At 44.5% G+C, this 16099-nt stretch overlaps 1 protein-coding gene across 1 annotated transcript in view; it reads right to left on the bottom strand.

Annotated features, from left to right (window-relative positions):
* The window catches only part of COTL1 (coactosin like F-actin binding protein 1), a 346092-nt gene extending 331948 nt beyond the window's left edge, over positions 1-14144 (bottom strand). The window contains exon 1 of the mRNA XM_079316053.1: positions 14140-14144. The gene's annotated coding sequence lies outside the window, so the exon portion shown is untranslated. The remainder of the gene's footprint in view (positions 1-14139) is intronic.
* Positions 14145-16099: the final 1955 nt, after the last annotated feature.

Below are 16099 nucleotides of genomic sequence, written 5' to 3'. Positions count from 1 at the left end.
TCTCACAGGAGGGTTTGTGTCTGTTCTGGTACCAAAAAAACAAGTGACCACCACAGGCTCACTCTCTGCCATTCATTAATGTGTCCATTAAAAAAAACTTTTTATCATGATTAAGCTGTCACACCTACATCCTACACAGAAAGCATGAATTTTTCACAAATATATAGAAAATATTCATCTTCCTTATTCTGACTTTTCAGTGATGTTCAGCTGAAAATATTCCTAGAAATACTATTGGCAGAAAATGCTGCTTTCCTCACTAAAATAAATGTGCTGGAAATAATAAGGGGGGGGGGGAAAAAAAACCTTTCTAAGAAATATCCATGTTGAAGATGCAGGGCCATCATCTCCCTGCAGTGATGATGATCAATATTTGTTCCCAAACCTTCTATCAGGGGTGAGTCCCAGTCTTCTGCTCCAAACTGGCATTTGAGGAACCACAATTTAATTTGTGACCACAATTCATGTTGCAGGTGCTGTTTCCATCATTAATATTGAAATAGCACTGAAATAAAATTGCAGAATATGCTGGGATGGAAGGGAATGGATCATCAAATCCAAGTCCTGGCCCTGCACAGCACCATCCCCAGGAGCCACACCCTGTGCCAAGAGCATTGTCTTAACACTTCTGTCCCCAAAAAAAAGATTAAAAATGTGTTTAAATGAGGTACAATGCAGTCCTTGCTGTTTTTCTCTGCTTGGGAATGTGCTCAGGTCTGCTCTGGATCACACAGGGTGGTCTGACAGCCACCTCAGTGCTCACAGACCTTCTCCTGACACTTTCTTCCCTATTTCAGCACCTCTCTTTGGGGCTCAGAGGATGTGACAGAGGGGGAAGCTGAGCCTGGGAGTTCATGGAAGGATTTTCCCCTCGTCCCCAGATGCTTCTTTCAATTAAATAATCTGCAGGCTCAAAAACTGCTGGTGGATTTACATACCATTAAATATCCCTGGGTGTGGGTAATTGAAAAATGTGAGGAGTGAAGCATAAATCTGTTCAAAAACCCTCTACAGAACCTGCTTTGGAGATTATTACTTAAGTCAAGGATATTAAAACTATGCTGAGGTTATTGGCTAATCCACCAGCATCCTGCCAGTGGGATTTCCTACAATTCACCAACAGATAAAAAATAAGGTGATCCCAACTGGCCTCCAGCTCCCTTGTGTCAAGTGGAAGCCTGCTGTAATTACAGGAGACAGAGAAAATAAAGATTTGATTTAATTTAGCAAAAGACCAGCATAGCATCGATATCCTGGGGGAATTATTTGGTTTTAGACATTTGTAAAAAATTAGAACTGGTGGTAATGGCATTTATTTATACCTTTCTTCCCTCCCCCAGAATAACTGTAAAAGCTTCAAACCTGGATTTTATGCCCTCAGAAGTGGATCTGCAACAGGTTCAGAGGTCAGTCTGCAAGATTTGAGGTGATGTTTTGAACTTTGAACAAGTTACAAATATTTCCTCAAACAGCAAATGCAATAAATATCTCAGCAGAAGAAATTTCTTTGACTTCTTTCCCTGGATTTCATCCAGGGAAGAAAGTGGGGCCAGAGCCGTTACATGATGAGGAGGAATTTTAAAAGTCAGCTTCAGGAACGTCAGCAGAAAACTCATTTCAGGCTTCGTGTGAGTTTTTGATGAACATTTATGGTGCCTTGAACCATTTTACTCATCCCTGGTAAATTGGGGCTGCATCTGTTAAGTCAGTCAGCCAGGATAAATGTGAAAAGCAGAAAAGCCTCTGCTGAAGGTTTCAAACCAGTCCTTATTTATCATCTTGGGTGGAATTGAGAGCTTGTTTTCCTTCTGTCTGGAAATGTCACCTACAAGATCTTCTAAATCCTCCATCCCTCACAATTTGGGTTTGTATTCGATTGAAAATTTGTCTCCAAACTCAGTGGGGTGGGCTGAGAACACCAACTTCCACGACAGATTGTCCTTTTAGAGTAAATAGATTTTTCTGCTACATTTATGAACAGGGGAAGTGAATGATGAAGGGGGAGGGACACATTTTCCTTAATGTGCTTTGTCACTCAGAGCTGTTTGAGCTTGGGGCAGTCAAATTAGTTTAGGACTGCAAAAAAAGTGAGTGATGTGCCCTTTTCTCTGAGGTAAAGAGATATTTGTAGTGGCATGAAAAGAGCTGGGAACATTTCTTGTAAGATTGCCCAAAGGAAATAGCACCGTGAACAACTGGCTTTTTGTAGGGGAGGCTATATTAAAAGAGGAAAAAAAAAAAACAACATAGGCTAAAACTATATTTATAAAATAAAAAAAGGGGGGGAAAAAAGATGACATATTTCAAGTGTTGCCTGAAAAGTTTCCCTGTGACACCAAATGATCTAAGTCATGTCTCCAAAGAGCAGCTCATCATTTCTCAGACAACAGCAGGAATTTGTGGCTGACCTCCTGAGGGAAATGGTCAACTTTCCCCATCTTCCCTCTCCATGCCAATGTTTGCCTTTAATTTATGTTGGTCAGTTGAAAATGGAAAGTTCAGCACCAAAGCTGAACTGGAGGGGGGGAAAAAGCCCAGCATGAGAAAGGGTTTGTTTTGTGGGATGTGTTTTCCAAACCTCTGGTTTTGCCCGGGCTGTTTCTCACCCCGGCGCTGCACAGTCCCAGCGCCCTCCCCAGATGCAGAAATGAAAGGCTGCACTAATTGAGGTCAGTTGTCTTTCCTGCTGACTGTTTGCAAAGGTTTTTTTTTTTTACAAGCTGCCAGGCCACCTCCATCTGGCAAAGAAGCTCCACGTCTCTCCCAAGCAGGGCAGAGTGTTTGCTTTCAAAATATCGCGGAGGAAACGCGCGACTCGCGAGAGACACGGGGAATTTTCAACGAAAGCAGGGACTCCAGGATGGCCATTGCCATCTCAGCCTCTTGGAGACCTGTGGATTGAATGGATTTAGTTGTAATTCTCCTGTAGATTCTTGGATTTGGTGGATTATTTTAGTGGCTCTCTGCAGTAGGTTTGTAGAATTTTATTTAAACACTATCCTGAAGTAAAACAAATTGTGTGTCTCAGCAATTGAGGTGCACCAAGAGGACAGCACCCAAAAATGGCACAGGAGAAACTCATGCTGCAGGTCATGAGAAGAGGAAGGGTGAAAAAGCTGCGTTTTGGGTTTGTTGACCCTGTTTTGGTGGGATGAGTGCAGGGTGACCCCGCTGCATCTTCCTGCACCAAAGGAAGATCTGAGGGAGCTCCAGAGTGACTTCCATGATGATTCCAGAAAACACTGATGTTTTTCTACTCCAGGAAGTCACTTCTACCTTCACCAGGCTGATATTTAACACCAGAGCTGATGGACGTTGATTTTGGATGGGCTGAACATGCCCAGCCTCACAAGAAACCCTTCTGCTCTGACCTCTTTAAAAGTTCTCTTAAAAAATAACCATCCAGGTCTCCAAAAAAAGAAGCTGATTAAGCTTCAATCTGTAGGGCAAAGGTGATTAATATTTTGTGATGGGTGAAAGATTTTGTGTCACTGGAAGGAGCATCACAGTGATTCTGTTTGCCAGACAATGAGGCAAAGATTTTGTCAAAGACAATTTAGAAGAAAGGTTTGAGATTTGTGCTCTAGCATAGTTTGGAGCAAGTCTCCATCCTGCAGATATTTATTATTTTTGCAATTCCTTTTCTATCTGTAGTCTGCTTTTTGTTTATTAGTTTGTTTTTCTGGTGAGGAGCCTTTATCAACAATCCATGTAAGGTTTAAAAAAAAATTAAATTAAAAAATAATAAATAAAACTGGAGAAATGCAGAAATCTAGATTTTTTTTCTTTCTAGAATCAGGTACTTACAGGCATGGCAAATGTAAATGCCATTTAAGTTGAGTTTAAAACAATATTTTTGCCAAGATAATCCCTTGAATGGTATTTTACCCAGTTGAGAGAGACCACACTCTCATGAAAAGCTGAACTTCAGCAGATCACACACTTTATGGTCCTAATGAACAATCCCAAATTGTGTAAGCATGAATACCAAAGGGGTTGGGTTGTCTGTTTGTCTTCTGTTGGTTTGTTTTTTCCCTTCCTCTGGACCCCAGGCACATCCTGGTGTCTCATGCTTTTCCACACCCAGGACATTGGAAAGGAGTTTTTCTTAGAGCTAGGATTAAAAAACACATGAAGGAAATGGATTTTCTTGTGTTTGGGCTTGGTTGTTTATTAAATTTGAATTAAAAGTACAGAAAGTTCAGCAACACTTCTAGCCACCAGGTAGAAGTGAGCAAAATGGAAATTAATCCAGCTGCTACAAGCTAAATAGTCCAATAGAGAAATAACACCTATATTATTTATACTTTTAATTTAATTACTAAATTTCCATGACCCTCAGTGCAGCACTAACTGTCCAACCAGAAACTACTGCCTGAAATCATGAAGAGAAGGAGGAAGATGAACATGGAAAGAGACACCACCTAAAATCCTTCATCTCGTTCTATATTTATGGTTATATTATAAAAACTTCAAATTTAAAACTCTTTACCATGTGAAAGCACACACTTTTATTTAACTACACACCTGTAATTTTTACTTTATCATTTAAATTTAGAACCCTTCTCCAAGACCTCAAGTCAAAAGCAGTGTTCTCAGGGGGGTCAGTGCCAGAAAGCACAGAAAACCCAAAAAACTCTGGGATCCAACAACCAACCCTTGGCAAAAGCTCCAGATAATATCAAAGTGAATTCACCTTTAAGCCTTGAGGTTTCCTGGGTTTTTCCTAGGAAAGATTCCCCAGCTGATGAGGGGAAGAAGGAGATGCTCCCATTGCTCAGGGAGAGGATGATGCACACCCTGCACTGGCTCCTCCATCCCTCTCAAACCCCAAAGCTCAGCTGAATCACAGCAAATTCTGAGTCCTGCAGACCACAGGGCTCTGTAGTGATGAAAACAACTCTCAGAATTTTGGGCCAGATCAAGAATGACGTGTTTTATATACAAATTATGGGAATGGCCAAATTTCCCAGCTGGGAGTGGGCAGAGGGTGCTGCTGCAGCCCAGGGTGTCTGTGCATTGTCTGTGACAGCCCTGGCAGTAGCAAGTTGGGCCCTGTATATGAAATATGGTATTTTCACACATCCAGGGAATGCCACAATAAAACAAGGCACTGGTGCAGTTTACGACTGGGCCTCATGCTGAGTCCAATTAAACCTACTGTTTCCAATCAGGTTTAATGTGAGGATAAAGTGAATGCTCCCTGAGATTTGGAGGAGGATAATTTGTCAGTAATAATAAGTGTAGACAAACAGGATGTTCCACAGTGCAGGGGCCTGATTAAAACCAAATGTGTTTCCAGGGATCCTCTCTAAAGTCCTGGCAGTCAACACAGCCCAGCCTTGCTTGCAACTTACAGCAGTTCTTTTGCAAATTGCAAAATTGCAATTCCTCCTAAATCCCATGAAAAAAAAAAAAATCAGAGCCAGGCCATTGGGTCACCCAAGAGCCATTTCTGTGCATTGCTGTTGGGTTTTGTGGGTTTTTTTCAGAGCGTGTTTCAGCTTTATAACCTGTCAATGCAAGGACATCCTAACAGGAAAGGGAAAAAGTCTTGGATTTTCAGCCTGGCCCTATCCTATTTCCTGACAAGAGCCTGTCTAGCTGGACTTAGCATTGGCAAAAATGCATTTCCTGATCCAAATGGGGTTTCCTACAAAAGGTGAATTCTTTCTTGATGAACTTTACCATAGAAACAAAATTCATCAGACCACGGTCCAAAAAATCACTTCAGCTTTGGGGGAGTTTATTGAAAAGAAACAAGGAAAGTTTTAAACTATCCCAGACTTCAGGTTTTAAATTAGACTTGAGATCATTCTAATAACCTTTTTTGCTTATTTCCTAAGAAAGGATTTTCTCACTTTTTGGCCAGATGGGAGCCTGGGTACGTCAGTGCTCGTTAGTCAAGTTACAGTCCCTGGGAAATCAGTGGTTACCTGGTGCTGGAGAGCTGCTTTTGTTTATTAGAGACAACCAGCCTGAGGTCAATGTGCAGAGCACTTAACATACTAACAAACCACTAATTAACCCAACACAGAAGCAGGAGCCCGTGCCCAAAATGTGTCTCTAATTCTCCATCTCTCCAGCAGCACAATGGATTGTGTGTGGAGCATGGACCTGCCACAGGATGGGAGTGCCACTGCTGCCAGTTCCAAAAATCTGCACCAGGAAAATCACTGAAATAAATGCAAACCTGGGTGTTGTGCACTGCTGATTTTCCTTAGGGTAACCACCCCCTCAAGCATTTTTTTGGGGGCTGTAACTCTCTGCTTTTTCAAATTTACATTTGTCTTAAGGATGGTTCAGGTTTGCTGGAAATTTTCTGTCTGGATTCTCTATCTCCATCTGCCCTGGTGGCACTTGTTTTTTTCCAGCAGCAGACTGTGGGAATCACTGCAATCCTCAAAAATGGGGATTCTCTAGGAGGTCTCAGTGCTTGTTTGCTGTTATTTCCAATAACATCCTCAGAAACCTCCATTACTCCTTTCATCTCATCCCTTAATGAATTCTCATTAGGAAGATCTGATGAGCTCCTTCCAGTGCACCCAAGACCAAATATATATTTTTATATTCTAAAATACACTTTATATATATAAACACAGGTAATGACCCCCATTCTAGGCTATAAACAGGGAGACAACCCCAACACTTGAATCCCAAAGTCCATTGTGGGCGAGTTCCCATCAAAAATGGAACACACATAAGAAAAGGTGGAAGTTTTAAAGTCCCAAAATAAATCCCTGATGTGGTTTTGGAGCATGTCCCCAGTGGAGTGGCCTTGCTGGGGAAAGGCTGGACTGGCACTGAGGGGCTTATTTCAATCCAAAAATGGGTGGAAAACTCTCTCCTTCCTTTTATCCTGGAAAAAAAAATGCAGGTGAATCACAGGATTGAAGAGTTCTGAAAGAAATCAAACTTTGGGAAGAAGATGTTTTGGGGTACCTGAAGATTTGCATGTCTTCAGCATAGAAAAATAGAATTTCCACAAGGCTGGGAGTTGAGGTGGGAAAATGGCACCAATAAAGTAAAGAAAACACATCCTGGGTGGGAGCATGGAGAGAAAAAAGCCCCAAAACAGGGATGCCAGTCTGGCACAGTCACTTTTTCCTGACAGAAGTGGCAGTGGAAATGTGTCCTTTCAAACAGCAGCAGCTTCTCCAGGAACCCCTCAATGTCTCTGAGCAAAGCTGCCCCAGACAAATAAACCATTTGATTTAATTTAGAGCCACAGCTTGTTCCCAGGGAAGGGAAATTGGATCCATGGCAGAGAGCTGGGAAGGGGCCTGGGATGAAACAAAGGAGGCAGCTCTGCTGCTTGGGATCCTTCTTTTCTCCAGTGGAAACTTCTGAAGGGACAGAAGCCCTTCTCCAAACAGCAGGGTGGTTTCAGTGACCTGATTTCCTGCCACTGTTCCCTCTCCTCTGATAATGGGGAAGAACTCTGCTTTGCTCCTCCTACAACTAAACAAACAAAGCAGGACATGTTTAATCCAAAATCCTGCAGAGGAAGAGCTGCTCTGGACTGGAGACCTTTGCAAGCAGAAGGGGACAGAGGTTATAACACGATTGTTTCTGCTGCTGCTGTCCTGCTTGGTGCATCCAGCTGTTCTGAGAACTTCCCCTGAGTGGTGAGGAGCTGGGAAAGAGGAGAAGCTGCCTCTGAGAGGGAATGGAGCTGGGAAGGGGCTGGAGAATCCTGAGGGAGCTGGAAAGGGGCTCAGGCTGGAGAAAAGGAGGCTCAGGGGGGATTTGTGGCTCTGCACAACTCCCTGAGAGGAGGGGACAGCCCCAGGTCTGTGCTCAGGGAACAGGGACAGGAGCAGAGGGAACAGGCTCAGAGTGGATATAAAGAAAATTTCCTCCCAGAAAGGGTTATTAAACATTGGAACAGACTGCCCAGGGCGTGGTGGAGGGATCCAAAGGTTGTAAAGGTGTGACAGATGGGGACATGGGTCAGTGGTGGCCATGGCAGAGCTGGGGAAGGTTCCCATGACCTGAGAGGTCTCTGTGGTTCCATGCTTTGCCTCCTCCCTTCCTGACTCCAAAGTCAAAGAGCTTTTGAGGAGGATTTTCAGCTGCTGGCCATTGTCCCACGCTGGCTCTTGCTGGGACACCTCCCACAGGTACCCAGCAAAGGTGATATTTGGGGCCAGGTGTGGGCTGGGAGGTGGAATTGAGCCCTGGATGTGATGCCTGGCTCTGGTGGCAGCCCCAGGGGTGGTACCATGGACAGGGTGCCCAGTGAGTGAAAACGTGACATTAAAAGACAAAAAAAAAAGAGGGGAAAAACTAAAAATATCCCATCCCAACACATGGCTTGGGACTTGCAAAGAGCCTGGAAAATCATATCAGTGTCTGAATCTGATTTGGACCTTCTTGGGTCTTCCAGACACAGAATAATTTAGCAGTGATTTTCCTGAGCTGTCACCACTCTGGAGCAGCTGTGGAGCAGAGCTACATGGATATATCCACAAGATTAGGCATTTACAGCTTTTTTCTTTTCTTTTCTTTTTTGTGTTTTGGGATTGGTAGAGACGTAACTACACTTGTTTGTGGTGCTTGTTTGGTGTTTTTTGATCTGGGTAGAAGTTATCACTATTTTCCTCTTTCCTCCTCCCCAGCGCACATCATTAAACACTCAGCTCTGGGCTGTTTTTGCATCTGACCACTCCTCTCAGATGTGTCATTTACTCTATTGAAAAGAAAGAAAAACCCACAGCTATTCAGGATAAAAAAACAGTTGTTTGAAATTTTAAGGCATAACATAAACATTTCCCTCAATGTTGGATTTCCTTTTTCTAAGCAAATGCTGTCACTATCATGGCTTTAAATCTGGGCAGAGTGTTTGTAATTTTATATACTTGTTTTGTAACTGTGACTGGCTTAAAACTCAGAGTGAGGTTGGTAGGAAGCGAATTTGGAGATGTTTCTTCCTCTTTTTTTTTTATATTGATTGTTTAAATTTCATACCACTGAATAATGGAGCTGGTCCTGTTCACAAGATTGTTTTCTCATTTTATATTCCCTCCCCAAACTGAGTTCTCAGCCTGGGAATTATTTTAGGAAGATTACTTTTAATAAGATCCATACAGTTATAAAACATAATCAAAATATATTAACTCTTCTTTAGTCCTTTGCTTTAGGCTGGAATTCTCTCTGCCCTTTCATGCCTAGAAAATGAAAAATATGTTCAGCTTTCTTCCCACGAGGGGGAAAAAAAAAAGTGTTTGCTCCAGAAAGCTTCAGTTTTATGCTGTTTTTTTTAAATTATTTTAAATAAATGTGTGAAGGTGTTGTGGAGCTGCTCAACAACGTGCTTGGTGAAGGTGGAAGTTGAATTTAAAACTCTTTTCCTGATTTTTTTTCCAAGGGAAAATGCTCTGGGAGTCCACTAGAGGCTGCAGCTCTCTGGGTGAGGCAGGTGGAGCAGAGCCCATTCCCAGGTCAGAAAACACCTGTGGGTGGAGAAAAGAACGAGATCAGTGGGGAAATTCATCCCAAAGATCGTCAGAAAAAGTCAATTTCTCCTTGCTGCAGTTAAATCAAAGATGGGTGTTTATGGCAACCAGAATTGCTGCTCATTTCTTCTCCCTTCTCATTCCTTAGAAAGCTCCTTAGGCTTTTAAAATTCAGTTTTATTTCAGTTTGGAGCAGTTTTTTACACCTCAAGGGATAAAAAAAAAAAAAAATAAAATCACCTGGAGCCTTTAGGATTGCAGCTGGCTTGTGCTGCACAAATTGGCATATTATCTCAATTTTTTTGCCTTTTTTTTTTTTTTTTGGAAAGCAGAAAATTATCTGAAATGAGCCTTTCTGTAGGAGCTGAGGGTTAACACGAGCTAACACTGCAGGCACTCCTCAGGGTCCTTGTGGATCCCAAATTGGGAGGGCAATAAACCACTTATTGGCCCATTGGTTCCTTTTTTAGCATCTTTGCCAAGACCAAACCCAGGAGAGGAGCAGAAGGGGAGTGACTTTTATGGGAGCACAGAAAGGAGCTGTCAGAGACCCTCGGGAGTGACATTTTGGGCAAGAAAACCTTATTGTAGTGTAATTTTAGTGATGTAAAATCAGCCCTGGGCTCACAGATGGGACCCAGCTGCAAATGTGGGCACGGGGGGAGCAGCCCCACACTGTGCCCACCTCCTCTGGCACCTCGGGGCTCCCAGGGGACACCCTGGAAGGTTTGACCTAAAAAATTTCCTGTGCAGAACTCGGTGGTGCCCCCAAATCTCGCTGCCCTGTGAGGTTGGAGGATGCTCAGCTGCTGCAGTTGTGCCTGGCACAGCTCTGCTGAGGAAGGTGATTTGATTCCTGACCCCAAATAAATGGTTTTGTAGCAGGGCAGGCTGCAAAGACCAGAAAGAAATTGGCCAGAAACAACTGCAATGGAATATTGTTGTTTTATCGAGGGATTTGATCTCTTCCTTGCTCAGCTCAGTGGCAATTGTTCCCCCTGGTTTCTGGAACTCTGGATTTTGGTTTCATGGTGGGGATGGGGAGATGATATCCACAGCTTTATCCTCAGAGCTGACAGCTACTGAGAAAAACCTTCTTGTAATGTGGCTCCATTACACTGGGATTAAGTTCAGGCGTTTAAGATTCCTGCTCCTGCCTAAACCCTGAATTCTGTGTGTGCCATGTCATGGAAAATTATTGCTTGGCTTTCACAGGAGTAATTCACTCTGCTACTTCCATGCAATCTGCTGCCAGCAGAATTGTCATATTTTATGGGCAGATCAAAAAGTGCACCCTTCTATAAACGTACAGTTCCAATGGACAGAAAAGGTTTGGATTGCAGCAGTCTCTGCTTGGAAATGCAGCTTGGAACTCTGATTATTTTCCTTCCTCCTGCACCAAAACATACCAAAGCTCCCATTTTTCTTCATCCCCCCCATTCCAAAAGCCAGGCCCCAGACAGGGAGCTTTGCTTATGTTAAATAAAAACAAAAGAGAGAGAGCTGCTCAGAAAGGATCAATAAGCAGTGATCCTTTACCAGCCTTCCCTTTGAAAGCAGTGCTAAAATTTCCATCAACTTCAGCAAGAAATAGAGATTTACCTGAAAGCCAGCATGGCTTTGGTCTAAACACACCAGCCTGGGATGTAAATAAATCTGTGCTTCAATCCTGCACTCTGAACCAAAGTTACATCTTGAATAATCCTCTTTTTTTTTTCCTTCTCTACTGCCTCATTTTCCTCACTTATAAAAATGAAAACAAGTGTTGCTGGTTTGCATATTAGACTCCAAAATTAGAAATTAATTAGGTAAAATAGCAGATTATCTTTCTAGTTACCTCTTGGATTTGGTTTTTTCTGCTGTTATTACTTTCATTAAAATCTGATATTTGTGATCTCTACTTCCCACAGTCCACATGAGCATCCTTAAGTTGATAAAACTTAAGGAGAAGAACTGAGGGTTCAGGATCAGGATCTAATTCTACTTAATCCATGCAATTATCCAGTCTCACAGCATGGATTGGACAAGCAGTGGCACCAGTGCCAATCCTGAGGAATTCTCCCAGCTCCTTCCTCTCTGTGACCATCTCCAGGGCCTGATCCTGGTGACACAAGGTGGACTTGCTGCTGATTTTATTTGGAATTTATCTGGACCACACAGCACTGACCCAGTGTGCTCCAGCCTCAGTGACAGTTGGCAGGATTGGCTCCTATTTTCCATGTTTTGGGTTTTTGTTTGCTTTTTTGTTTGGTTTTTTTAAATATATAAACGTGCTTTTATGGACAGCCTGTGTACATGATCAAAAGGCAAACTTCACAAAGAACAAACGACAGAAAAGACACCTAGATGTATTAAAAATGTATATTAAGACCTCAGTCACTCCACCCAGATTATCTTTTTGTTTGTGGGCAAACAGCACGATTTTAAGGATTTTAATCCACTGAATTACAACCCACCCACCAAAACCAAAGAAAAGGTTTCTCCCGGCACATCAAGCCAGGATTAAATCCTCCCGTTCCAAAAGGGACTAAATAAATATTTCCCTCCGGGAGTTGACACCCTCATCCTCTCCACATGCTAAAGAGGTGAGTGTGGGTTTAATGGCTGTGTAGATAAGCCCTTATCTAAAGGACACAAATTCACTTTACAGGCTGCACACTTATTTACCAACTGCTGACTCTCCTGCCGTGGTGACACTCGTGTCTCGGTGACAACAGCCCCGCTTATCTGGGACAGGTAGCCCGATTTTAGTCACACCCCAAAAAGCCCCGAACACGAGTTTTTGGTTTAAAAAACAAAAATTAAAAATAAATAATAATTTTTTTAAAAAAGGAGATTTACAGGGACCTGCTAGGGAAAAAAAATAAAATAATAATAATTAAAAAAGGTGTTTTGCTCACGCCAGACGCTGCTTTAAGCGAGCAAAGTTTGCCCCGGGCGTTAAAAGCACCGTGCGGCTCCAGCTGAATTTCAGCCGCGTTTGAGAGTTTGTTTGGATTTCTGGGTCAAAGCGATCACCCGGGTGATTTTTTTTTTATTATTATAATTTTTTTTCTTTTCATTCTTTCACAGAGAAGGAAAGAAGGGAGAAGCCTCTGCAGCCGGAGGAGGGATGCTGCAGGGTGGGCACCTCCTCCCAGGTGATGTTTAAGGCACAGAAAAACCTCCTCATGCCGGCGCACAATGGCCACATTGTAAATCCGTCCCTTCCCATCGTGTAGGACGTTGGGATCGTTAGTTTTGGCTGGAAATAAAATATAAATTACACGCAAAGCGCTCGGCTAGCGGGCAGCAAAACGCGCGCTGCCGCTGTAATGTTTCTCATTAGATTTCCCCTTTGTTCCTAAAAAATGACTGAGTTATTGCATAATGCAGGAATCGAGGATGAGGGAAAATACAGCATGAGGATGGAAACGAAGGCAGCCTGTCAGTTTTAAGCACAAATGAACGCTCGGTTTCTTTTATAAAGGAATCTCACTAATCAGGACTAATAATCTGAAAAAATCCCATTCTGACAAGTAAATAGTTTGTTTCCTCCCCGTTTCAAACAGCCTTGAAAAATCTCCAGGATTCCATCAAAGAGTTTATTTAGGCTTTCTCCATTCTCGAGTTTTCCCCCGAATTTTGCGTGCGTGCGTTTTATTAGGTTAATAAAACTTGATTTCCAAGCTTTTGGACGCCTCCGGGGTACAATGAGCTCGGATGTCAAATGCATCAAGCAGCTAATGAAGGGATTTCAGAGGTCTCCAAAGTGTCCATAGCAGCAATTTGTAGCGTCTCATAAAGGTGAAGCTCATTCTGGCTCCAGCGTGTTTTGTCTGACACTTTTCCGGGCGCTCCAGCTCCGATTTGTTGGTTTATTCCGATTTTATGTCGTTTTTCGAACGGTGTCGCTGCCACAGGGATTGTGGGCAAAGAGAGGTGAACCAGAATCCCCCAGCTCATGCCAGCGCTACTGGGAGAGGGCGAACGGGGAAAAATCCCAAATTTATCGTGCTTTACAGGCATTTACCAAAGGGATCCAGAGGCGAAAACGATGCAGGAGAAAATCCTAATCCAAGGAAATATTTTACTGTAGAGAGGTCTTGTTGGGAGTGAAGAAGGGGAAGCTGAGCGTTTTTCTTTTTCTTTTATTACTTTTTCTTATTTTTCTTATTCTCCTCTCCTCTCCTCTCCTCTCCTCTCCTCTCCTCTCCTCTCCTCTCCTCTCCTCTCCTCTCCTCTCCTCTCCTCTCCTCTCATTGCTTTCCTTGCCTTTTCTTTTTAAAATATTATTATTTTCCCTTTTTTCCCTGCTTTTAATTTCCCTGATTTCCCTTTTCGACACCCCCTACTTTTTTAAAGAAAAATTTATTTCTTTTCTTTATTCTTTATTATTATTTTTTTTTATTCCAGGTTGTTCTTGGTTTGTTTTTTGTTTTGTTTTTTTGGGGGTTTTTTTCCCCCATGTCTGTTGGTACTTCAGCTCCTTTTCTCCAGCTCCGTGCCCTCCCTGGGGCTGAGCTGGGAGCGCAGTTGGGTGACAGGGAGGGATGGAGGGCGGAGCGGTGGCTCCCAGCTCCTCTGGGCTCTGCCCCGGCCGGGCTCCAGTTCTGCCTCCACTGTTTTATCCCTGATTTGCTCCTCATTCCCCTCCCCATCCTGGTGCTATTTTGGCAAAAGAGCAAAACCAAGCATCTCCCAGCGCTGCCGATCCCAATCCCGGCCCATCCCGGGGCTTCTCTTCCCCCGCGATTGGCGCTTTATGGAATTCCTGTGCAAACGACCTTGCCTTTGCCAGTTTTCCTTCTCCTTTTCACGAACACCGAGCTGGATTTCCAGTTTCCCTGCTGACCGAGCCGCGCTCCCGCTCGCAGGTAGCGCAGGTTCTCCCTGTCCCGGGATGTCGGGAAAGGCGCTCCTGCCCACGGGCCGGTGGCTGCTGGAAAACCACGCTGGCAGCTCGCTATGTCATTTATTGCCTGCTCTTCTCGGCCGCCAAATTAAAGATATCATCATGGTAGTTATGGTAAAAAAAATATAATTTAAAATTTGGGGGATTTTTGAAGCCGTTGATTCAGCTGGGAGGACACACAATCTCTGTAATGCTCAGAGCAGGGAGAGATGGAGATGGAGAAGGAGTGGGGGAAATCCAGAGCAGGGAGAGATGGAGATAGAGAAGGACTGGGGGACACCCAGAACAGGGAGAGATGGAGATGGAGAGGGAGTGGGGGACACCCAGAACCCTGGATAGGGGGAGATGGTGATGGAGAGCGTGTGAGAGATATCCAGAGCCTGGGTAAGAGGAGATGGTGATAGAGAGGGAGTGAAGGAACATCCGAAGCATCGGTGATTCCCAGGGAGGGGAGAGATGATGATGGAGAGGAACTGGGGGGAGACTCAGAGCGCCGGGCAGGGCAGGGCTGGTGATGCAGAGGGACCGGGCTGGGGCTGTTGTCACCTCTAAAACAGAAGGGCTCTTATGGAGCCCAGAGATCAGCAGCAGCGAGAGCTCTCGCAAGGCAGGGCTCTCGCTATGAGGTTAGAACAGCAGTGTTAATCTTCTCTGCAGTGTTTACAGAGCCAGCTCATCCGTGGGGCGGGTGGAAGGCGGCCAGCTCGCCCGAGAACTCTCTTTATTAAAAAATACCGACTTGTGTAGCTTTTAGCAGCGACCCCGGAGCGCGTCCCGCATTTTTGGGGGAGGGCGGCTCCCGTCGCCCGCGGCTCTGCCGCACCCGCGGGAGAGGGGAGATCCCCCCGAGATGGGGGAGCCCCCGCCGGGGAGAAAATCCATTGCGGGATTTAGGGGGTGATTTTCACCAGGACAGGAGCCTAAAAGAGCCACTCAACCCTCCCTGCTCCGCTCCGCACAGTTCCGCGGAACTTCCAGGGATCCACCTATTTGTTTGTTTTGCCTGAGGAAAACACGGAGGGGGATGTGAGCGTTTCGCTCCGTACCAGCAGGCAGAGACCGGGATGAGGGAGGAACGGCTGAATTGTAGAAAAATTAGGAAAAGTCAGGGCGATAGCTCTGAAAGAAATATTAAAAATAGAAAAAAAAAATAAACACACACAAAAATAAACTCCTCTCAAACTTTTCTCTGCTACCCTCGCCCTTGTACAAACTGCACTTGTAGCAGAAATACCAGCCCGGAACTCGCTCATTTCTCTATCCCGCTTATCCCAGCTCGTGGGAAGAGAAGACAATTCCTGGGAAATAGATCTGCAGCCCGCACGGACGCACACGGAGCTCTTTTTGCGGCCAGATGTGAATATTCCTGCCGGGGCTGCGGGACACAGGAGCTCGTCCCTGCCCCGCGCTCTACCGCACCCGCGGAAGATGGGTGTCCGAGGGGTGAAAAGATGCAGGAATGAGAGGGAATGGTGTCCGGTGTCCATGGGGTGTAAGGATGCAGGAATGAGAGGGAATGGCGTGTCGGTGTCCGAGGGGTGAAAGGATGCAGGAATGGGAGGGAATGGCGTGTCGGTGTCTGTGGGGTACAAGGATGCAGGAATGGGAGGGAATGGCGTGTCGGTGTCCGAGGGGTGAAAGGATGCAGGAACGAGAGGGAATGGCGTGTCGGTGTCCGAGGGGTGAAAGGATGCAGGAATGGGAGGGAATGGCGTGCCGGTGTCTGTGGGGTGAAAGGATGCAGGAA

Source organism: Erithacus rubecula (assembly GCF_903797595.1).
Source record: "Erithacus rubecula genome assembly, chromosome: 12".
NCBI lineage: Eukaryota > Metazoa > Chordata > Aves > Passeriformes > Muscicapidae > Erithacus > Erithacus rubecula.
Note: the sequence above shows the minus strand (reverse complement) of the source record. Positions and strands in the feature narration are given on the sequence as shown.